The 24,258-nt window shown below is 53.4% G+C and overlaps 1 long non-coding RNA gene across 5 annotated transcripts in view; it reads right to left on the bottom strand.

Annotated features, from left to right (window-relative positions):
- Positions 1-24,258, bottom strand: part of LOC102951043 — a 274,243-nt gene that overhangs the window by 131,376 nt on the left and 118,609 nt on the right. Inside the window, exon 1 of one of the 5 annotated variants that reach the window (XR_006213226.1) lies at positions 11,158-11,189. The exons of the other annotated variants lie outside the window; for them this stretch is intronic. This is a non-coding gene — a long non-coding RNA (uncharacterized LOC102951043). Of the gene's footprint in view, positions 1-11,157; positions 11,190-24,258 lie in introns of those variants that run through there. 5 annotated transcript variants of the gene reach the window in all.

Raw genomic sequence — 24,258 nt, 5'->3', positions numbered from 1 at the left:
GCCTGGCCATGCAGAGGTCTCAATGCAGCAGGGAGCTACAGGGAGCCAAGACCCCAGGCTCCCCTCAGTGCTGGCCCAGCACTGCACACAGTAGGTGCTCAGCACTTGTTTGTAGAGGCACGCACATTCATCTTCTTTTGCAAGGAGTCCAGCAATGCACGGACAAGAAGACCCAACAACCCAGGACATGCGTGCCATCAAGGAAGAGAAACAGTTTCGGGGACATGGACGGGTAGGGGTCTTCGTGAGGAACCTTTTTATCCCTTCTGAGTTTCACCTTGTGAATAACTTGTGTAATCAAGAAGGTTTTGTTGTGTTTTTTTTTTTAATGTTTATTTATTTTTGAGAGAGAGGGAGAAAGCAGGGGAGGGGCAGAGAGAGAGGGAGACACAGAATTTGAAGCAGGGTCAAGGCTCTGAGCTGACAGCACAGAGCCCGATGCGGGGCTTGAACTCATGAACCACGAGATCACCACCTGAGCTGAAGTCGGACGCTTAACCGACGGAGCTACCCAGGAGGCCCCCCGTGTTTTGTGTTTTTAATACAAAGGAGGCAAAAGAAATCGACCGGGATGCTGTGTAAGCAGGGAGCCATGGCGTGCGGCACGACAAGCTGGGGCACAGCTGTCACTCCCCGCACACCCTCCGGCTTTCAGAGGCTGAGGCACGGCAATGGCAATGACTGAAAGCCCGGGAGAAGCAGCACCACCCCTTGCACTAGGCAGGGGTAGATTCGCTCGCCAAAGAGGCCGGCCCAGGGGTCCTGAATCCCCAGAGGTGCTGTTTACGGCAACACGGGAAAGCCACCCAACATAACCCTATCACGCTTGTCCAACTGTCACACGCGCCGGGAACCGCGAGCAGTGCCGCCGTCCCTACGGTGACCCGGGAGGTGGGCGGGACTCACACCGTCTCCCAAAAGACAGAGGCACGGAATGATGAGGAAAGGTGCTCCCCACCAAGGACACAGAAGTCTAGCTCCAGAAACTCTGAGACCCTACGTGTCCGCCCCTGGAGGATGAGTGAGGACCCACAGCTGTCCCGGGGAGAAAGCATCTGGGGTCAGAGATGGCCAGCTTCCAGACCGGCTATCCAAGGCGGCCCCACACCATTCGGCTGATAAGCGACACAGAAACGGTGTGCAAATCCTCCCATGGAAACCGAGGGTGCGGTGGCGGAGGACGGCGTGGAGGAGGGAGGTTTCTGCAGGGTCAGCCTTCCCAGGCGCTTTCCCCTGAAACCTGGAAGCATCTTACCTCCTGGCCTTCCACCTCAGACTCTCCTGTGTGTACCCACAGTTATATTCAACTTTCCCTTACAAACACCCTCCCACCTCCCCCCGACCCCAGAGGTGTTATTAAATCAACCCCAAAGGTAAATAGTTTTCATTTCTCCAACCCCAAAAACCTCCCTTCCTGCCAGCGCACTCAGGTCTCGTCACCCAGAACATCAAAGCCATTGCTTTCGGTAAAAGCCTCTCGGATCATCAGGTGATGTGTGCAGATAAAAACAACCTGCCACATGCCAGGCTGTGCCCCCTGTGGGGTGGCGAGCGGGCTGGGAAAAAACAGTGAACTACGGGCAGCCAACAGCTGGCCCCTTTGTCCAGGTCCAAATCTGCCTGGTGACCGTAAGGGTCCCTTCCCTCCCACTCCAGGCCTCTCACAGAGGAAGGGGGTTGGGCCGAGCAACCTTAGGGTCTCTTTCAGATCTAACATTCACTGATTCCGTCGCCTCCTCCCTGCTCAGAGTCTGTACTTCCTGAACTGTGATGACAGCTCATTTACATACAGGAAAAAAAAAAGACTACGTGGTCGCTTACACCCTGGGCTGTAGTTTTTGGTGACTCAGAGGAGAAATACATATTTCCATTCAGCTCAAAAAAGGCATCCCTCCATTCTCCAACTGCCCAAATGATGCAAGTCGCTGGGCCAATGGGACCCCTGGGGAAGTTCCAGGCTACTGGGAGCCCAAACGTCAGTGAATGTAAGTTAAACGAGGGAATTTCCCAGGGCGGACAGGTGCGCTGACAGGTGGGCTGGGTGGAGATTCCCCTCCCTGAGTAAAACACCCCTTACCCATTCATTCTCCATCGTAATATGTCTACATTCCTTAGGGGGGCCCAGAAAACACTGGGCTTAACCCTGGCCCAGGGCCCACCATCCGGGAAGTCACACCCCCAGCATGAAGATTACCTCTTCCAGGAAGGCAGTGTTGAACCACCAATGTTGAAAGTGCCTTAAACCCCCTGACTATAAGCTGCATAAGAGCAGCAATGGTGCCTGATGTGCAATAGCTCCAAACACCTTTGCCAACACGGTAAATACTCGCTGAATGAATTAATCCCACGGCTTCCATAAAGCTGAGGCAATTCTATCCCCCAAAAGAGTGGGTGCCTGTTGTGTGCTAGGTACTGGGGAAGAAATGGTGAACGCAGCAGACAATTATGCTCACAGCCATCGACCAAAGCAGCTGCTGACAGTCCTGGCAGAAGATTACCTCCAGCTGTCAGCCCTCTTTGGAGACTGCCCTGGCTGAGGACAATGACCTTGCTCAAGGTTGTGCATCCTTCCAACCGAGCACATGTGCAATGACTGGTCAACCCGTTATCTCAATTCTGGCCCATTCCAAAGGGCCATTCCAGCTCTAGAGCGCCCATGGGTTGGCTGAGGCCTTTGCTGGGAGACTGGTACAGGCTGACCTCGTCCTCTGCCCACTCTTGAATTCTTCCCCCTCGGCTGTGCAGCTGTGGATGCCAAAAGCATGCCGTAATAAACATCTGGCTGACTGATCTACAGCTCAGCATCTGCTTTCCAGGGAACCCAACCTGCATCAAGAAGATTCTTCGGATGGATGCTCAGGCCCGGCGACACCAGGATGAAGCCTCCGGGAGCAGGACAAGCAAAGAGTTCATTCCTAGATGGCAGCTGCTTCCTTGGAGCGCCCCATTGGCCAGGATGCTGGAGGCTGGGCTCGTGGCTATAAGCAATGAGTGAGAGCTCTAAGGCAGCAAACACCTGTTCGTAATGGTGGCTGGAATGTGTGGATGAATCCCAGATCCTTCACGTAGAGACTCGTTTTCTTGCTCCTTTTCCCCCCGGGCACCCAGTGCAGGAAAGGAGCTTGGTGAAATGTCTGATGAACGGTTAGATGATGACCAGATGGATAAACGGATGGATGGACAGACTTGCCTTACTGAACAAGGAAGTCACACCCAGGGAAGCTACACAACAAATGGAAGGTAACAACGATTTGGGGTCAGTTAAAGTAGGTAATTAGCGTAAAGCGTTTGTCACGGTTCTCAAGAAGCATTAATGATGAAGATGCTGAGGAAGCCACCCATGGGGACCTTCCTGGAGAAGGTGAGCAGCTTGGAAGTGACAGAATGGAGGAAGGCACATGAAATAAGAGAAATGAGACATCAGCATTAGCGAACTGAGTCCTGACGCTGCTCATTAGACATGGAGTAAAATAAACACCCTCTTCACGGGGCCTCCGTGACAGCCCAGAGACGGAAAGTAGAGACAGCGTCTCCAGCCATAACATCCGTCACTATGAAAGCGGGCCAGGACGTTCCCATCACTAGCGGAGGCAGCAGCCAATGGAGGGTCCTGAAAATAGTACTGTGGTTTGGAGACTTAATCCTATAGAGACAGGAAGCCATCGAGGTTGAGGAACAGAGGCACCACGTGACAGAACGGACGCGAGATTTCTTAAATAATCCATCCCTTAGGTTGTTGGCGGTTGATTCGAACCCCTAGTCTGCTCTGCTCCTCAGGCAGATGGGCACCTGGGGGGTGCCCAGAGCCTCCATTCTGAGCAGGCAGCCTCAGGGGCAGAATCAACACCGGAGAACCCCAGACCCCGGCCTCAGTCCCCCTAAGAAATGTACAGGCCCTGGGACCATCCTCGTTCAGACACCCACCCCACCCACTGAGAGTGTCCTCATTTCTGAAGATGAAGCCAGGGAAACAGACAGGAGTGCTGAGGGAAAGGGGGGTTAGCAGGAGCCTCATGTTTGTGCGAGCAAAAGTACGCAAGCGACGAGGACAATGGGAAGAGAGAACATTTATTTGGGAAAATTATGAAACAAGCGATGTAACAGACGGTTTGTTAAGCAGCACAGTGTATTCCAGAAAGCGCAGGTGCTTTTGGCCCATTGCTACTCGTCCCTGAGCTGGGAACATCTAAGAGGCCAAATGCTGAGGCCATCCGAGGGGGCGGGCAGGGGTGACAACCCAGAGCACCAGCCAGGTGTCAGGTGAAGGGGAAAGTCACAGGGAGGCAGTAAAGCTCACAGCTGAAGCACAAGGGCTTTTGCCGCCCAGCGACCTGGGCTGGAGGTGAGGCCCCGCCACTTCCTTCCTGCTCAACCTGGCCTCGGCAGAACCCACCTTCCTGAGCCTCAGGCCTTATCTGTGATCAAAAGAGCAAGGTGCCTGCAGACAGGAACCAAGCCTATGCAAAGCACTGACACACAGGGTGCTCGAAAGTGGACAGGGGATGCAGCGTTAACAGATCGCGGGTCACGGGCCTACTGAGGAGCCGTCCAGAGCTACCCGCCCCCCACCCACGGCTCGCCACCCATCCTGAGGGCTTCAAGAGTCTCGTGTGAGGCCCCTCCAGGGGGCTTGATGGAGCTGGGGTGAGGACACCAGGGGGACCATACCCCGATTTAACCCAAGCACCTAGATGTCAGTTGCCAAAAGAGTTTGAGAGCTTTGAGAAAGCATCCTCTTGCTTTCCTACGGAAAGAAATGAAGCTTCGGGAAACCCAGGGGCTCGTCTAAACTCACACATCAAGTCAGTGGCCGGGAAACAGTGCAGCTGGAGACCCTGAATCTCAAGCAGTTGGTTCAAAGACTGGAGTTGCTGCATGTGGGCTCCAAGGTCAACCGCTCAAGGGGCTCCAACGTCTTGGCACCGAAAGGTCCACAGCCCCCACTCTCAAAGCCGAGTGAAAAGAGCAAAAGGAAAAACAAGTGGAGAATGGAATTCTAGGCAGACAGAGGTGCCCCTCCACTTCCCATAACAGGGACAGCCTCCCCCAGATCCCTCCCTGGAGCTGGCCCAGCACCGGCTGAGGAACATAGGCCCTCAAGGCCGTCAAGGGGACCCAATCCATGTACATTAGGAATGACAGAGGGAAGGGGCTACGGAAGAGAAACCAGTTACTTCCATGTCGAGAAATCACAGGCTCTCTTGACGCGTCCTCTCCAGACTCTGGCACGGTCTCCGTGTGCCCACAACTCAGGCCCGTCCAAGTTGTTATGTAACTTCTCCCCAGGCAGGGAGGACAGAAGAACAAGACTTCTCATAAGTGACAACGATTTCAAGTGACTACAGGTAAAGTCTCAACCCAAGCATCAGCCCAGACAGAAGAGAACCCTGGCATCGAAGTACGGACCCATCCTGCAGAAATCGTGCACAACGGCCATTCAACTCCAGCCTCCTCAGTGCCCGGCCCTGCTGGGCTTTCCATGCGTGATCACTAATTCTGAAGGCCAGCCACACTGTCCCCAAGTCACAGACGAGTAAAATGAGGCCCAGAGAGCTTCCCCAAGACACTGTCAGATTGGAATGCGCAGCGTGTGGAGCGTCCTGTGCTAGTAGCAAAACCTATGTAGTAAAGCCCTTCCTCAAGTCCTGCTGCTTTTCCCCACACCCTTCCCCATTGGACGTCCTCGTTTTACGGGCATTAAGTCTACACGAGATGGCTTTTATTCAACAAGAAAGATACGGATTGCCCAGCACGGGAGGGGTGCCAGCAACGGGGAGGCTGACTTCATTCATGCCATAGAGGGGAGGCCTGCTCCAGATAGGGGGTGGAAGAGGTGACCTCTGAGGTTGCTTTCACCCTACGATTCTGCGAGGTGAAACTGAAATTTCCCTTCCCGTGCAAGTATTCCCCGTCGGCTGAGCGGAAGTTTTACTCTTGCGGGGGCAGCCAGCCTCCTCGAAACCCATCCGGCTTCTCCCAACTAGCCCCGGCCTTCGTGGGGGGGGAGGGGGAAGGGTCCAGCTGGAGAGCGAAGGGATATAGCAGGGTCAGAGATAAACAGGACCGGAGGAGCCTCCTGACCTCACAGGATGTGGGGAGGTGAAGCAGTGAGAGAAAATGAGAGAAAGCTATCCAGAAACACAGACGGCACCACAAACAGAGATTCAACAGGCACACACGGGAACTTTTCTTCTTCTTTTTCTTCTTCTTGTTTTTTTTTTTTTTGTTTTGTTTTAGCTAGGAAGCCCAAAAATAGTTGAAAGAGTTGTATCTCAAAGCTTTCTGAAGAAACACCACGCCTTGTCCACGACACAAATCTAGGGGGAAAGAGTGTGAAGTGTGAAGTCATGAGGACCACAGGGCCCAGTTCAGATCTCACACAGAAGAGCTTCAACCCCAGCCGCCGTTCCACGCAGGAGCCAGGGTGCTAATCAGCATTTCACACAAAGGCTCAGCTCCGAAGCTCACTCGTTTCAAGTAAAGGCTGCCTCACCACCGGCTTGGCTTGAAGGCTTCCGCGTGGAGAGTAACGCAATTGGCAGGAACAACAGCCAAAAGCAGCACTTCCAAAGAGAGTGGGTAAACAAGCAGACGAAAAAAATTTGGCCTCGTTAAGGATTAAAAAAAAAAAAGAAAAAAAAAAAAGCATAAATTTAACAAGAGACCGTTTTCTGTCTACTGAGTTATAATTCTTTAAGCTAATAACAGCCGGTGTTGACGAGGTCGTGGGGCGACTGGCACACCCACCTGTTGATGGTGGCAACGTGGAAAGCCTTATTTGAAGGTAATTTGGCAATACGGGTCGAGAGCCGGAAAACTGGGCCTTTTGACTCAATCATCCTTCTGCAGAGAGTGTGTCCAAAGGATTTTCCGAGAAGGGAAGAGAGATACACACAGAGATGTTCAAAGCACTCATAAGTTCTACAGCAAACCACTAGGAACCTTAATTTGTCAACAACAGAGAACTGGCGAAGAATATAATTTATCGACTTGATGAGTGCTTTCAAAAGGATCGTTCAAGGGGTGCCTGGGTGGCTCAGTCGGTGGAGTGCATGACTTCGGCTCAGGTCACGATCTCACACTTCACGAGTTCAAGCCCTACATCAGGCTCTGTGCTGACAGCTCGGAGCCAGGAGCCTGCTTTGGATTCTGTGTCTCCCTCCCTCTCTCTGCACTGCCAACCCCCCCCCCCCGCCCCACCACCACACCTGCCTCACTTGTGTCCCCTCTCTCTCTCTCAAAAATAAACATTAAAAAAAATTTTTTAAACGATCATGCACTTCAAAAAAATGGAAAAATGCCTATGATACAACATCAGGTAAAAAACAGACTACGAAATATTTCCCAGACCTATGCCTACGTGAAATTGTAAGTTAATGTATGGACAGACATATCACACATCTGAAAGCAATCTGATTGGCAAGGGGGGGGCAGGTTACTGATTTTGTCTTCTTGTCCATTTCCATTCTTCATGCAATAAATGACAGCAGTATTGATGCTGATGACTATTTCGTACTGGCCAAGCTTCAATAATATATAGGAAAGAAATGGGTGGAACTCTGGCGCACTAGAAACAGAATTCAGGAGGTGAGAAACGATCAAACCCCAGAGGCATCTGAGGAGCAAGTGAAAGAACCATGACCTCTAATCAGAGAACGGAAAATGCAGGCGCCCATGGGGTCACATATTAGCGATGTCAGTCTCGCAGGCCCCGTGGTGCTTCTGGCAGTATCTGGTCATCTCAGCTTTATGAGATCAGTTTTCCTCCTCTCTGCCACGCCCACGGTGCTCAAACAGGAATAGAAAAGCCCGGATCTGCATATATTTAAATGCTCATCCTCCTAAAACAAAATTCTGCTGAGAGGCCTAAAAATAATTTAAATACCGAATTTCCCAAACCGAGTCTTTTTCAGAAAGGCAACTCAGACCAGTTTCTACACGTGGAGCCCAATCAAGGTCGTACGGGACTTTCATTTCCTATAGGGGAGGACCCAGGTGGGAATTCCGGTGTGAACAGCAATCTCGACAGACAGCTGTCCCCTTGGCCTGGGCAGGGGCGCTCAACTTGGGGGTCAGCACTTGGGAATCACAGGTGACCTGAGTCCAGTCCCGACACCAGCCTTACTAGCCCTGTACGGCCGCACCTGTCCTTGCACCCTGCGACCTCAGATCTGCCTCCATCCAGTGGGGATACTGCAGAACTTTCTTCGTAGGGGCTCGGGGTGGGGGGAGTAGGGAGGCCCCAAGCACTCCATACAGAACCAGGCAACACTGGGCGCTAAGTGCGGGCTCGTTCTGTCACTCTCCTTCCCTTGTCTAATTTGTCTCCGAGGACTTCATGTGCCACGTGTGGGGAGGGACAGCACACAGGCAAATGACCAAGCGCTGCTCAAGCCTGGCTGCCAGGAGGGTCCCCTGGTGGGTCCCTCCCAGCACAATTACATCAGATTCTCTGGCGGGGAGGGGCCCAGGCACAGCAGTTTCATAAAGCTGACCCTGTGGTGCCACAGGGCTGTGGCACATCTAGCTCGGGTAAGAGCAGCCAGTAATTTCTCCTCCAAAGCCCCAAGCCCACGACTGCAAGAGGAGGGAATCTTTCTCAATGTATTTAGGCCACAGTTCAACAGCTCCTCTTGGAACAGGCGCTCTCTGAGTGACTGGCAAATGGCAAGGGCTTCCCCCACTCCCTGCCTCCTGCTCAGCCCAGGATCTCCTGCACAGCAGAAGAGCAGGCCAGCTGGAGCCATCTGGCTCACGGAGGCCACTGGAAAGCACCTGACCAACAATGGAAGCGACACTGATGAGCCCAGGGCCATCCCTGCCCGACCCTGGTCTTCCGCCCGTCCTGTGCGGACTCGTATGTCCCTGGCACAGAGGCAGCAGATGGCAGGGGCCGGGCCTCCACCTGGGGTGCACGGTTTCCAGAGGTTGGCAGCCCCGCACTTCTGGAGGGAACAGGTGGAGAGTGCAGGACGACCCCTCCTCTGCGGAGTGGGCAAAACCTTCTCCACGCTGCTGGGGGAGAGGCCGTGCGCCCCGCGCCAGGCCCAGAAGAGGCTCTCAACCGCTGTGGCAGGAGCTGTGGTTGGTGTCGCCACTGCACCAAGACACAGGGGCAGCCGTTCTGGGGGAACATTAACCCTCAACCCCGGGGTGCAGCAAGAGCGGCTGAGAACCTGCGGGCTCCGGGGGGGCAGGCTGCCCGGCATCTCCCCGGTGAAGGGACCGGCCCGGCTGCTCTTGGCCTGGGTAGAAGATGCTTATGGGGCCCTCTTCCACACTCTGCCTGGAAGACTCAATCCGCAAGACTGTTCAAAGGCCAGGCCTCTGCTCTTCCCTTCCCCATTCCCAAATGACCTGCAATAAATGCTCCCTGGACCTCAATTACCAGAGGCCACGTTTCCGGCACACTGGCGAGCGGCCAAGAACCTCCATGCACAATCACCCACGGGAACTCCGGAAACCCTCACAGTAAGCTTTTGGAGTCTCTGCTGTCCTTATCCCCATTTTACAGATGAGGAAAGTGGGGGCACAGATCTCGCACGGCAGAGTTGGGTCTTAAGAGCCTGGCAGGTTCCGGAGGCCGGGCTCTCCCATTCTGCCCTGGCTCAAGGGCTGCTGCTTCTCTGATTCCTCCCTTTGGTCAAAACACATTATTGGGCTCCTGCTATATGCCAGCCCAGGGCGAGGGGCTGGAGACACAGCCGGCCCTCTCAAGAACTCCCTTGACGCTAATATTCCTGAGGCCCTCACAAGCAATTCTGAACAGATCAAGTACTTGTGAAAATCTCTCTAAGCAGTTGGACCTCGGCCACCTCCTGCAGAGGCTGGGCACGGAGTGGGAGCAGTGGAGAACCAGGCTATGGGGTTGGGCAGACCTAGGTGTGAAGGCCAGCTGCCCACGGACAAGCTTTGTGACGCAGGGATGCCCCTTTCTGACGCTTCTCCGTAGAGCGGGGGTAATGGGAGCCCTCCCGGAGCTTCTCTGTGGGGCAAATAAGAAACTGTCTGCAGAGCGCTCATAGTAAGCAACAGGGAACTTCTGTGGGACCAAATGCCAGTCTGAGGACAACATGAGCCACGGGGTGGTCAGTGACCGATTCAAGAGACTGATGGAATTTGGGGCAGGGGTGAGGAGCCCAGGAGGGGCCCCCAAGGGTATCCCGGAAGGAGAGGGTCTGAGATGGATTGGGTAGGTTTTAGGTAGGTCAGAGATGCTCCCCACCCAAGAAGAAAGGAGATGGGATAGCCAGAGGGTGGGGTTACTCCCTGGTTGGGGCACACTATGGGTTGCAGTCTTGGATGACTGGGACAGGGACGAACAGATTTCAGCAGAGTTAAAGACAGATCCTGAGACATTGTAAATGCCAAGAATAATGAACAAATGAGGGAGAGAATGTCAAATCCTATCAACAGAGATGAATACCAAAATGCATTTATGGACTCACAATCCCAGGCTCTACATGGAGTCAGGAAAGCCCTCACCTCGGGAAAGGATGGGATTTTCTTCTGTGTTAGTCTCCTAGAGCTGCCATACGCACAAATGACCACAAACCAGGTGGCTTAGACAGCAGAAAGCTATTGTCACACAGTTCTGGAGGCTGGAAGTCCAAAAGGAGGTGTCAACAGACCCCTGCTCTCTTGGAAGGCTCTAGAAAGAATCCTTGCTTGCCTCTCTCCAGGCTTCTGGCTGTTGGGAGATCTGGCAGATGCAGGGGTCTATCTCTGTCCCCGTCTCCGCATGGCCTCTGTCCCTTTCCATACCCATATGCTCTCACAAAAACACCAGCCACTGGATTCAGAGCTCATGCTACTCCAAAACGACTTCAACTTAACTCGTTGACATCTGCACAGACCCTATTCCCAAAGAAGGTGACATTCACAGGTACTGAGGATTAGTACACCTTTCTGGGGTACACAATTCAACCCACTACCCCTTAATCACAACCTCTCAGATATGCTCCACTGGCCAGCTTCCACCTAAGCCGGTGTCCAGGTCAGCTGTGACCTCCCAGGATCTTCAGCTGACAGGGACTCACAGAGCCCCTAACACAGAGCCTGGGCACCGCATGTCTGTAAAACCAGAGAACCTGGTGCACGTGCCAGCCTGGCCCTCATCCCAGGAACTCTTAGCCGCCGCATTCACATCAGTATTACCTTGGCTTCTTCCTAATGGTACTTCTGAAAAGGGTCCGGGTCCACCTCCACCCCTACCCCCACCCCACCCCACCGCTGACCCAGAGCTCACGCTCAAGAGGCACCCAGGTGCAGGGCATCTGGACAACAGAGGTTCCCAGACCCGTACCTGTTAGAAGGGACAGTTGAGCACAGATCCTGTTCCCTAAGAGGCCAGGCAGGTGGGTGTCACTGCAAAGGGGTCACGTGCACTGCTGGGTGCGGTAGGTGTGTCCACACAGCTCTGACAGATCCAAAACTTCTCCCTCGCAGCTGCCTGGAAAACCCTATACGGTGCATTTGTCCCATCAGCCCGGCAGTCCTTCCACAAACATTGCCTAGGCTCCACTCTGCTGCCCGTGATCGTCAGCCGGGCACAAGCGCGAACGAAAAAGGCCATCAAGGAGCAGGAGCTGGCACTCTAAGTTCACAGGATCCCGTAGTATCCCTTCAAACCCCAAAGTGCCCTCCCAAGGAAGCACCCAAGCATACCACAGGCATCAGTAAATGTTAGTTGTGGTAAGCTGACCAGACAGACTTTTCCAGTCCATAAGCGAGGCCTGTGTACGCCCAAATATTTTTCAGTGTCCTGCTGTGTGACCTTGGGCAAGTTACAGAACCCCGCGAGGGAGCTCATCTCCTTATCTAGATGGATGACCCTGAGATTAAAAGGAGTCTTAAAGTACTTGGCATACTTTTCCTTTCCATCTTTGTGGCAGAAAGACTGACCAGGTAAGCTGTCCTTCCTTTAAGAGAGGTCTCAAAGTAGGCTGCAAAAACACAGCGTGAGCCTTCCCTGAAGCGGCCTCATTCTCTGCAGCGCCATGGAGCACGCTCTAGACCCAGCGGGGCTGAGCCTTGCGTTAGGGCTTAGGCAGGGGCACGTGCAGACCCGTGGTTCTGTCCAGAACACAGCCCTTCTCAGGGTGGCCACAGTGTTAGCACCTGTCACTCACCTTCCCTCCCACTAACACTGTGTTGCGAGCCTACGTTGTGCCCCACGGTGGGGCCTGGGGGACAGGGTGACAAAGAGACAAAGCCCCAGCCTTCACAGGACTGATCCTAGAGTCCTCTTCTCCCTCTACCCCTTCTCCAAGCCCCCAGGAGTTAATCCCCCTTCCTCTGGATCCACTGCCCAGTTCGTTCCTGATCTTCCACAAGAGGCCCCCAGTCCAGTTGCCATCCAAAGAGAAACCCTGCCCTCCTCCTGACCTCTCCCTTCGCCACAGTGGGTGGAGAGTCATTCCTGTACAGAGCACACAACCTACCATCATCCTGGGGCGACATCCCAGGAGGCTCCAGAAACAAACACTCATTACCGGAGGAGCTATCAGGTGACCAGCCTCCAATCAGTCTCCCCGAGCTGGTGTCAGCAGTCTATGGGGGTCCCCTGCTGGGTGTGGGGGGCCTGCAGGAAAGGGAGGGAGACGCTCTGATGTCCCCACCGACAGACACTCCTTGCTATGAAGCTACAAGACGCAAGGTCGAACCCGATAGACGTGTGGCTTGCACAAAGCCCTTCCCACGCCCCTCTATGGCCTGAACCTGGTTCTCACATCTTAGCTGAACCACAGTCCAAGCAGGGACTACCCTGAGCTCCATCTGGAAAGGCTCAGAATTGCCAGCCAGCCCTTATTAATGAGGAGCGTCAAGCTGAGAACCTGGAAACTCTTTAGAGAGCCAAAGAAGTCAGCTGCCCCCAGAACCTCAGACCTGAAGTTCTGCCCAATGAGGTGGACGCGAGCCATCAGCTTAAATTTAAACAAATGAAAATGAATCCACATTAAAACTGTTGTTTCTCTGGGGCACCTGGGTGGCTCAGTCAGTTGAGCGACCGACTCTTGATTTCAGCTCGGGACATGATCTCACGGCTGTGAGATGTGCTGACAGCCTGGAACCTGCTTGGGATTCTCTCCCTTTCTCTCGCTGCCCCTCCCCTGCTCTTGCATATACGTCCTTTCTCTCTCTCTCTCTCTCTCTCTCAAAATGAATAAATAACTTTTTTTTTTTTAATTGCTGTTTCTCAGATGCTACAGCTGTATTTAGAGCACTCAGCAGCCACCTGTGGCTAGGGGCTCCCGTATCAGCCAGTGCAGGTTACAGGACATCCGCACCCCCACAGAAAGCTTTTCACTGCTCCAGAGGCTCTCCCTGGCTGCCCGGATGGGGAACAAGACCCAGCCCCGCCACCTCTCTGCCCCCATCTACACCCGGTTTCGCAAAGGCGTAGCGGAAAAGACCTCCGCGGGAGGACAGATCCGTCCTTGCTCAGAAAGGAAGGAGAGGAGGTTACAGTCCCAGAACCTGAGGCCCACCTACAGCTCTACCACGTACCAGATGTGTGACCCCAAGCAACTGGTGTGGCCTGCGGGTGCCTCAGTTGCCTCAGCCGTGTAATGGGAGTGAAGATACGCGCCCTGCCTCTTCCTGCAGCTTTTTGGACTCATGAGTGCCTCCAAAGGCTAAGGAAGTCCTGCGTCACGGGGCGGTAACACCGGAAGTAAAACCCCTGCTAAAGTTTGCCTGCTGTGATGTTATTAGTATCCTTCGTCCCTCGGTTAGGAAAACACCAGTTATATTGATCCACCAGAATTTAACAGGCCTCTTAGTAATGAAATTTAATGGAACACAAACCAAGTAAGTGACCCTCTCAGCACCCCCCCTGCAAAACCTCCTACAGCTGGAACTGCAATTAGTCTCTTTATTACTTAATTCTCTTTGGCTGGTTTTCCAGCCCTGACTCTGCATTAACATCGGGCAGCCTCCCGAGGACCTCCGCCATCAGCTGCCGGCCTCATCAGAGCCTTGGGCTGCCCACTGCTGTCTCCCAGGAGCTGAGAACAGGGCCAGTGCATGAAAGGCACAACCAGTAAATATTTCTGCATGGATTAACTGCTGGCCTCCTGTTTCTGATGGGAGGAGCAGGCCCACCGCGGGGCAGAAAGCACCCGGGTCTGGGAGGAAGAGGCTGCTCACAGAAGCTGCTGCCGTCGGGCCTGCCCTAGCACAGCCTCCATGGAGCACCTTTCCGTCCCCCCCTGCCCCCGTCTGCCAGTCCTGCCTGCCCCCACGCTGCTCCTCACACAGTCTGCCTGTGAGCACTCTGGCTGGGTTCCCTCCTCCCTCCTCTGGCGGCAGCCTTGGTGGGTGGGGACACGGCCATCCCCCACTGGCCACCCAGCTGTTCACAAGAGTCACGGGAAGAAGAAATAATCCCAGAACCGGAAGGAGACTGCAGCTGCCCAGTCGACATAGATGCAAAGTAAGAGTCAGAGAAGTGGGGCGAACCACCAGGATGGACCCCCGGGCGCCCAGACCAAAGACCCCGCTGGCCTCTGCGTCCAGCCTAATGCGGACTTCTTGCCTCATCAGCTTCCTCCCCAAACAGAGCAGTCCCTGATGTCTCCCAAGTGCCAAAGCCGGTGCCTGGCACAGAGCAGATACGTATATGTCTGTTGAGTGAATATCTGCTAAATGAACCAGGAACTCAAGGGAGAAGTATATAAAGTTAGTGTTAATATTGCAAACGCTGCTCGAAAACAGGGCCGCCTTCTGAGTGGCAAAATGAAAATTATCTAAGGAAACGTATCTGTCCCTCTGGGCTCGTACTGCTGGGAAATGCTCTGCCATGGTTTTCGTCAGAGAGCGCAGGAAAGGGTGAAAGGAACAGTCCTTGGAGGCCTTCCAGTAGCAGCTGTGACACAGGTAGTACCCACCAGACATCTACCAAGGCTTACTGGGTCTGGACCTGGAGAGAAGCTCTCACTACGGGGAAAGCAGGCAGTTAGCAAAGCCTGGTAGCGACAGAGGGGAGGTCAGGACCCAGACAGCAGAGGAGGGCACTGGAGTCAGCCCGGGGCAGGGGCAGGAAGCCTCCCTGGAGGAGGAGGCAGACCCTAGAACTCGAAACACACACAGTAGATACCTCCAGGAGGAAGCGACTCCTGGGCCAGATGAGACCCCCATTTCGTAGGGGAAAGAGAGGAACCGCGGGCCAGGTCAGACCTCCCAGGTACACCCTCTCCCAAACACCCCCCTTTCCCAGACCACCTCAGTGGGGATCTGACATCAATCACACAACTGTAGATCTCAGTCTGCTCCTCCATTAAAGAGGGACATTAAAGTGGAGAAGACCCCCCCATTAGAAAAAAAGTCCAAGCCTGGAATTTAGGAGACCCAGGTCCTAGCCCCTCTGAGTCCCTCAGCCCTCTTGCCTACAAAATATGGTCACAGCAAAACTAGATGGTCCTTTTCTTTTTTTAAAGTTTATCCATTTATTCTGAGAGAGAGCGAGAGACAGCACTTATGCTAGTGGGAGTGGAGCAGAGAGAGGAGGAGAGAGAGAATCCCAAGCAGGCTCTGCGCCATCAACGCGGAGCCCGATGTGGGGCTCGAACCCACAAACCACGGGATCGTGACCTGAGCAGAAATCAAGAATCGGATGCTTAACCAACTGAGCCACCCAGGCGCCCCATAACTAGATGATCTTTAACGCTGAAGCTGAACTAAAAAAATCGGGGGTGTGGATTACACCCATCCCAAGGTGCTGGTTTCCAGGTGATGAAGCAATACGTGTCAAAAGCCCATCGAACCGTAAAGCAGAGCACATGAGGACAACGTGTGGGGCAACTACCTCCTGAGTGTGGGAGACACTGCCCAGGGCTCCACTGCCCTCGTCTCCTGGTCTCACAACAAACCTGTAACATACGGACGTGCTCCGATTGTACCCATTTCACAGACCAAAAGAAGAGGCTATATAATGTTAGCCACTGTTGAAGCCAGGACTCAGACCCAGGCGAGGGTCCTGAGAGCCCCCACAGATCACCACCACTCGTCCGACAAGGACTGGAAGCTGAATCCTAAGGGGGTGAAGCACGCAGGAACATCCTTCGCTTTTTAGTTTTGCAGAACAATCCATGCTGTTAAGTGGTTCTGACACGAGAACTGTGTGATGGGAGTCAGGGGCACACGGCTCCACCACGGTGGCGTAGATGGGGCTGTGGTCTTCCATCTTGGGAGACTTCGGGACAGCTGCCCAGAAGGAGGACCTCGACTTGCTGGTGAGGCTGCCCTGGGTGCAGGTCTCACCCACCCTTAGCTGTTTACCCACCCCTGCAATGGTGGCTCCAGTCCAGACTCATCCTGACCCTAGCCCCAGGGCCGCCAGATCATTTCTGCTTCACCTGAGCATGTGCACACACACACACACACACACACACACACGCACCCCATTTCCTGGCACCAAATTTCCTGGTGCGAGGCACCAAATCCACGCAGGGGCCTTCAGACACTGGCAGCATGGTGGATTCTTTCCCTCCCATAAACCCCCAAGCTCGCTCAGGAGCTTCTCTTTCGACTGGGACCCCTCTCCCAGGTCAGGCCCCTGTCACCTCTCTGCCATTTTCCATATCTTGTGTCTGTAATGCAGCAAGGGCAAGCTTTCTGAAATGCTAGCCTCACTCTCGCGTCTCCACAACTCTCCACTGTCCTCAGCACAAAGCCACATGGTCTTTCCAAGGACCTGGTCTCCACTTCCCTCTCCCCTTCCTCCTCCAATGCAGAGCACTCCTGCCGGTCGTCTCTTCCCCAGGCTAACTCACTCCTTCCTTCCTTCCTTCCTTCCTTCCTTCCTTCCTTCCTCCCTCCCTCCCTCCCTCCCTCCTTTCCTTCCTTCCTTCCTTCCTCCTTCCCCTAACTCCTTCCTTCCTGTCCAAGCCCACAGCATGGAAAGCTGTGTGTGCTTATGGCAACCTGTGCCCCCAGCAGAAACTCAGACTTGCTACTGTGATTACCTGACCTTTCCTCCAGATGTCCCCTGCCTGGAGACCAAAAGCTCCCCAAGGGAAGAGAGCATCCTGCTTATTTCTGTGCTTCCCGGATACAGCACCGTGCCTGGCCTGTAGTATATGCTCAATTAAACAGTCGCATAGTGAGCCGTGTACTGCATTTTGAAGTGTCCTAGGAAGCTGAAACAAGGTATCCCTATCAGGATTTAAACAAAAAACAAAAAAACAGAAAAGGATTAGCTATGCCTCAGTTATTGCATCTGCAAAGTGGAGACAGACTCCAGAAGGGGTGGGCAGGAAGGAAGTACTCAAAGCAAGCCCCGCAGAGGCCTCCAGCGATAAGTGTTCTCTTTTCCTATCTTCAGCTTGCTCATTTCCCTATCAGGGTGCATCCATCCAGAAGGCTCGTGGGTGACAGGCTCGGCCACGAAGATCCTATCTGCCACCAACTGAACTTCAAAAGCATCTTTATCTGCAGGCCCACCTCAAGGAAGGTTGATTCCCAGCCCCTCCTGGTAATCCTTTTATTCTAGGCCTGCCAGGCACACCCATCTAGCCTTATCAGCAACACCCCAAAGCTGTTGTCTTTCCAGGAAGGGTGTCTCCTATCTACAGACCTCCAGGAGGTGAGAGGAAGTGAGAGCCACCAAGGCCTGATCCTGGCTCCTGCCGTAGGCTGGGTGACCTGGGACCAAACAGCCCCTCTCTCGGGGGTTCACTTTCCCCCGTTTTCCCCTCTGCATAAGGACTCAATTCTCCTCCATCTTGGAAAATACTATAATGATAACAACAACAACAACAACAACAACAACACTTAATAATTTCAGGGGCTGAGCCAGATACGCAGAATTGATACCTTGACTGTCTGAGTTAATCCCTTCTGGCAAACAAGGGGAACTGGTAAGCGGAAAGAAACCAGGGATATTTCCAGGAATTCTGTTATCCGGGTTTTGCTGCAGATGACAAAATAGCGGTAGGCAGGAGAGATCTTCTAAGAACAGCTTGCTAAACTGTGGCAGACCAGAGCCAGTATGCATACAGCAAGAGAGCAAGCGCTAGGGAGGGTTCCCTAAGGCCAACTCCCTGCTCCCAGGAACTGAGTGGACCCGAACAAGAATTCTGTAGGGGCCTCTCCTGTATGTTGGTTTGGGGGCAGCGGGAAAGGGGTGAGAGTCTGGCGGAGAAGGCTCCCGAGGGGCTGGCCACCTCAGCCCTAATCTGCTCCTGGCATTGCCCACCGGGCTTGTTCTAGGCCTCCGAGAATTTCAGACACCGAAAGCTTAACAGGACGCCTGCAACGGTCTAAAGCAGGGCCCGGCATAGAGCAGATGTCGGCTCCTTGCCTCCTTTCCTTAAGGAGTTTGTCATGAGCAGAGCAACTCTGGGTGCAGACAATGGAGCTTTTACCTTCTATGTCTCCAGGATTAGCAACACTTGGAAGACACTAGTTAGTTGCTCAATAAACGCTCAGGAAGTTCAGGATTAAGATGAAAACATGGATAGGAAGCCATGAGGATAGATGGATGCAAAACGCGCTCAACACTCGGGATACGTCCCCCAGCTCCCCTGCCCTTCTTCCCTTAGAGCCACAGAGGCATCCGCCCTCCCCACGACTGGACACTTAGCCTTGAGGGGCAGTGTCAGGCAATGGCAAGATGTGAGGACCCAGGTCAACCGGCAGGTTTCAGCCTTAGTGCTACCAGTTACAAGCTCTGTGAACACAGACAACCTCCTGAGCCCTCAATGTCCCTGATGCAACAGCATCCGCCTCATAGCAAGTTCTGAGGACTCCATGAGTTAACACGCCTAACGTGCCCAGAAATGGGCCTGGCACAACGGTCCCCATGCCCGTGGCCGCATGATCATGGTTCCCATTCTGCTCCTCGACACGGCAGCACACAGGCACAGCCCTGGAGTCACTGAGCCATGGAAGGCACACAGCCCCAATTCCAGATCACAGGGGTCAAGATACACTTGAACTTTGGACCTGGAATCCGAAATCCCGGGGTCAAATCCTGGCTCTCCCCCATGTGGCCTCTGGCACATTCCTCATCTGGAAAACAGATCTGTAAACCTGCTCTGTCTTCCCCCAGGGGAAGATCAAATAAAACAGAAAGCATAAAGCTTGTTACAGTGGGTACCACAGGCGCTAAATAATTCTATTTATTTAAACGGATGAATTACAGGGACGTCTGGGCAGCTCAGTTGGCTGAGCGTCCGACTTCGGCTCAGGTCATGATTTCACGGTTCGTGGGGTCGAGCCCCACTTCGGGCGCTGTGCTGACAGCTCAGAGCCTGGAGCCTGCTTCGGATTCTGGGTCTCCCTCTCTCTGCCCCTCCCCTGCTCGCACTCTGTCTCTTAAAAATAAACATTAAAAATTTTTTAAAGAAAAAAAAAAAAGCAACAGCGAGAAGTACAGCCCACACCTCATTTTCCCCTTCCTGCCCACGACATCGCCTGCCTTGCCGCTCTGGGGATCACGGTGGCATTAGCCGCACAACGTATGCTGCTACCCTTGGAAGAAGGTAACCACTGGCGTAACTGCATACCAGAGCAGGGGCAAAATGAAGCCAGACTGCCTGCGTTTGAATCCCAGCACTGCCATGTAAAAGCCGCGTGCCCTCGGACAAATGCACTGACCTCTCTATGTCTCCACTTCCTTAGCTATAAAATGGGGATACTGGGGCGCCAGGGTAGCTCAGTCTGTTAAGCGTGTGACTCCTGATTTTGGTTCAGCGCATGATCTCATCATGGTTTGTGAGTTCAAGCCCCGCATCGGGCTCTGTGCTGATGGTGCACAGCCTGCTCGAGATTCTCTGTCTCTCTCCCTCTCTCTCTGCCCCTCCCCCCACTTGTGTGTGCATGTTTGCTCTCTCTCTCCCTCTCTCTCCCTCTCTCTCCAAATAAATAAATAAAACTAAAAAAAAAAAATTTGTTTTAAATGGAGATACTAAACAGCACCTGCCTCTGACCGGTTGTTGTGAAAGTTAGCTCATTTCCGAGCACAGCCGGCATTCAGCAGGAGGCAGCTTTCTTGTCCGAATCGGTGAGCTATACGCACACTCAAAAGAAGAGGACCATCTGTGGACAAGGTGGTGAAAGGGGAAGAAAAAGAGAGTGTGGCTTGCTATGTCCGGGAGCTGTCATCCCCTAGCCTTGGGCTCTGGAAAGGGAGCGGTGGGGTATCCCTGGGGAGAAGCAGTGGAGACATCAGGCAGAGCGGAGGGAGGGGCAGGGGAGGGAGGGGCAGGGAAGGGAGAGGCAGACACCCCAGGCCTCCGTCATGGGCGCCCCTCCCAACATTCCCCCATCGTCAAAATATGACAGCATATTTGTCGATGAGGCTCCCCGTGGCTGAACGACGTGTCCAAAGCACTCTCCCTTGGGACGGGGCAGGGGTGCTGGGAAGGAATGAGCTGTGTGGCCCCTGAGAGTCATCGCTCCTGAGTTTGGGTCCCTTCACCTAAAAAAAAAGGAGCCTATGCCCCCCTGTCCTGCAGAAGGTACATTTAAAACCTGACCCTGAAGAGGAGTCCGTGTGATAAATTGTCATTGTGTGCTATTCTCAGTGCCTGGGAACAAGCAGAGTGTGGATTTCGCTACTCCATAAGCTGTGCAACCTCGGGCAAGTTACTTGCCATCTCTGAACCTGAGCTTGCATATTTGCAAAACAGAGATAGTAATAGCAAAGATCAAAGTAACAAGTGGTTGAAAAAGCTCTTTGAAACGCGCTAAAACACCACGCGAGCCAGGCCAGTAATACTAGTTAACTTTTATAGAGAGGAATAAAAAATAATAATGTTCGTGATGATGGTACCAACACTTCTATCATGAGAATGTGGCCTATGAAACGGCTATTCTTTTAAAAAGCCAACTGAATAACAAGAAGGAGCTTCTGCAAAAAGTCAAGTTCTAGCTCAGGTTCAAAGCGTACCCTGTTTTCGGCTTGAGCAGAAATCTGTCAGACTTGACGAAAAAAACCAAAGTGAGGGCCGTGTCTTTCCTCTGCCAGGGAAGAGGTGCAGTCCTCTGCCCTGCCACAGCTCCCTGCCTGTCCCTGCACCGTCTGGAAAGACAGACCGGGCTCTGTCCAGAGCAAACCCGGTGGCCTGCTGCTCCCACCCTGCCAGCCAAGAGACAGCCTTTGATGGTGCTGGACGGGGAGGGGCGGCCCGCTCGAGGCCACGGCTACCGCCCCGGCCCCGCCAGCCTGGCTCAGCACCGTCCTTCCTGGGGGACAAGCACTCGGGCTCGCCCCCAGAGCAGCTGAGTGCTGGCGCCACAGCCAGGGCTCCCCGCCCCTTGAGCACGGGGCCCAGACATGCTTCTCATATTCCATTTTAACGCACTGTAATTGTTGGCTGGTGTGTCCACAACCCCGGAGGTCTCCGAGGACACCGTCCCAGGCGATCTCCGTGAAGACACGGTGCAACGCAGTGTGTAAATTCATCACTCGGCAGCCCAGGATGGAGTCCTGAGGTCGGATCCAGCCCTTGCCCAAACTAACTGGGTGCCGTGGGCAAGTTACCAAGTTTCTTTGAGGTTAGATTGCCATCTGGAAGACAGAATGATAATGGACTCTGGTGCACAATTCCAAACGCTAGGAAGCTCTCAAGATCAACATGTTTTCGGCAATTTTGAAGTTTGACTGGAACTAACACGAGGCTTTATTTGGTTTTATTTGTCCCGCTTGGCATGAAGCTTACTAGTTGCCCTATAAAGCCCTCAGGGCTTCGTTGATGGCCCCGCCCCAGGCGCTCCCTGTATCAGTCTGCTAGGGATGCCGTAACAAAAGCCACAGACTCCATGGCTTTAATAACAGAAAGGTAATCCTTCATAGTTCTGGGGGCTGGAAGTCCAAGGTCAAGGTGCTGGCAGATTTGGTCCCTCCTGAAGAGTGCTTCTCTGTGGTTGCACACAGCCCCCTCCACGCTGTGTCCTCACACGGTCTTGTGTCCCCTCCCCAATGTTTCCCTGTGTGTCCAGATTTCCCAGTCAGGTTGGATTGGGGCCCACCCCTAACAGCCCCACTTAACCTAATCTCCCCTTTAAAGGCCCTACCTGCAGGGGCGTGTCTGACTCTTGGTTTCAGCTCAGCTCCTGGCTGGTGAGTCTGAGCCCCGCACAGGGCTCCGCGCTCAGGATTCCATCTCTCCCCCTCTCTCTCCGCCCCTCCCCTGCTTGCTCTCTCTGTCTCTCTCTCAAAATAAATAAACTTAAAAAAAAAAAAGAAGAAAGAAACCATCAGAGGTCCTACCTCCAAATACAGCCCCCTTCTGAGGTGCTGGTGAACAGTCTCGGGGGCGGGGGGAGGGGGTGCAGAAGAATGAACGCACTCACACACACAAAACGTGCCCCACACACGGCGCTTCCCACTGGGAGAGCCTCCGGGGGGACACAAGGATGCCACACAATGACAAGCGGTGTTTGCTCAGTCCAAGTCACAGAGGAGAAGCACACGCTAGATACTGGTCCATGCTGGATTTGCCAGGCCTCTCTCACCTCTTAAGAATGATTCTCAAAGAACATTCTGAGACCCACAAGGCAGGCAGAGCACGACAGAGGGCCCAGCGTGACCTTCAAAGGCCAAGTCTTTTTTTGGGTCCTCCCCAAGGAATGAAAAAAGCTTATTTTTTGTTTTTATGTTTGCAGACGTTTGTAGTCTATTATCTAGTAACGAACTAAGGGTTATTTGACATTATTATATTTGATGCTCGGCGGGGGTTTTCTCCAAAGTCCTGCAGCCATGCCCCTTGGCCAAGCTTTGCTCTTCTGCAGCTGGAATTCATTGGGAGGAAGAAAGGGTGTGCCAGGAAGCTTCTGACCCATCTATCTGGGCTGGAGTCAAAAAAAAAAAAAAAAAAAAAAAAGCCAGTCATCTAGGAAATCCACATGGAAATGGGCTTTTTTAAGTGTTGGAAGGGGGATGTTTCATTCTCTGAGTCAGGAGATCTGGGTTTCAGCCCCAATTCTGTAACTCTGAGCTTCAGCCTCAGCTTCCTTGTCCGTAAAATGGGAACGAATTACCTGCTCAATTTACCTCACGGTGAGCCTGGAAGGAGCGTGGGAGGCGCTGTCGCTGCCAGACCCAGCACTAGACATTTCCGGAAAAATGGCTGGTGCGTACTAAATACTCCATAAATGTGAGGTGTTATCAACGGTGTTTCTCTCTCTCTCTACAACCCCCCTGATAGAGGCATTCAAAAGAGCCTGATTTTAAGAGCGGAGGTGGCTGAGCTGGCATCAGGTCGGGTCCTCAGGGCAATGTCAAAGCCCACCCGCCCATCCAGCACGGGCAAAGAGCCAAGGAGAGGCACAGGGAGGCCGCAGTGGGGTGACCCCTCGCAGTTCGCGGCAAAGACTGTCCAGAACAGAGACGGCCCAGCCCTGGCTGTGCAGCAGAAATGAGTAACAAACCACCCCACCATCTCAGGGCCAAATTCTCCCCACCCCCCCGTTAAGGAAGGGCAGAGCAGCGCCTGCTATCTGGAGAAGAATGATCCAGAAAAGGCAGACGCGAGTGCAGCAAGGCATGACCTGGTAAACACACCCCAGGAGCGGCCCCCCTGCTGCTCTAAGCTGTGACCTTGCTGACCTCCCCAGCCTGGGCCTCGGCTACCCACCTGAAAATGGGATATACATACATCTTGCATCACAGGATGGCTGGAAGGTTTAAAGGAGTCAATGGATAAACGAGGCTTAGCACAAAATAAAGCACCCAACATATGCCCCTTCCTTCTAGGAGAGCAGGTTAGCAAAATATTGGCAGACATTCAAGATGCAAAGGAAGCATCAAATAAGACGCAGAAGGAAACAAGGGGGCTGGAAGGAGGGGATGGGCTTTGCAGCCCTGGGGACATTTCTGCTGAGTAAGCAATAACCAGGGCGAGTGTTCATACAGCCTCAGCGCTCAGAGAGCTCAAAGAGCTTTAACAGACATGATCTCACTGGGATTCCTTTATTAGCTTCCAAGGCAGGTTAACAGGTTCCCCCATCACTGCTGAGACAGTGAAACTGTGGGCTCCCCCCCGCCTCCCCTGACAGGCAAGCAGCCTTTGCGAGCCTACCTGGGCAGCAGAAACCCAAGATTTGGCTCTCGATCCATGGATCTGCCAAGAGCCGGGCATCGCGGAAGGAGACTCATCTTTCTAAAAATAAACTTCCTTGAGCAACATTAAAGAAATTCTGTTTTTGTTTTTCTAAGTAGAGCAAGGGAGGGAGGGAAGAAGGGAGGTCTGGGGTCAGCCTGGGCTGGATCCTGGATGTGTTTCCCAGTCTGCAAAATGGGGAGGTAAC

This window comes from Panthera tigris, chromosome F2 (genome assembly GCF_018350195.1).
Source record: "Panthera tigris isolate Pti1 chromosome F2, P.tigris_Pti1_mat1.1, whole genome shotgun sequence".
Lineage (NCBI taxonomy): Eukaryota > Metazoa > Chordata > Mammalia > Carnivora > Felidae > Panthera > Panthera tigris.
This window is presented reverse-complemented; position numbering and strand designations above follow the sequence as displayed.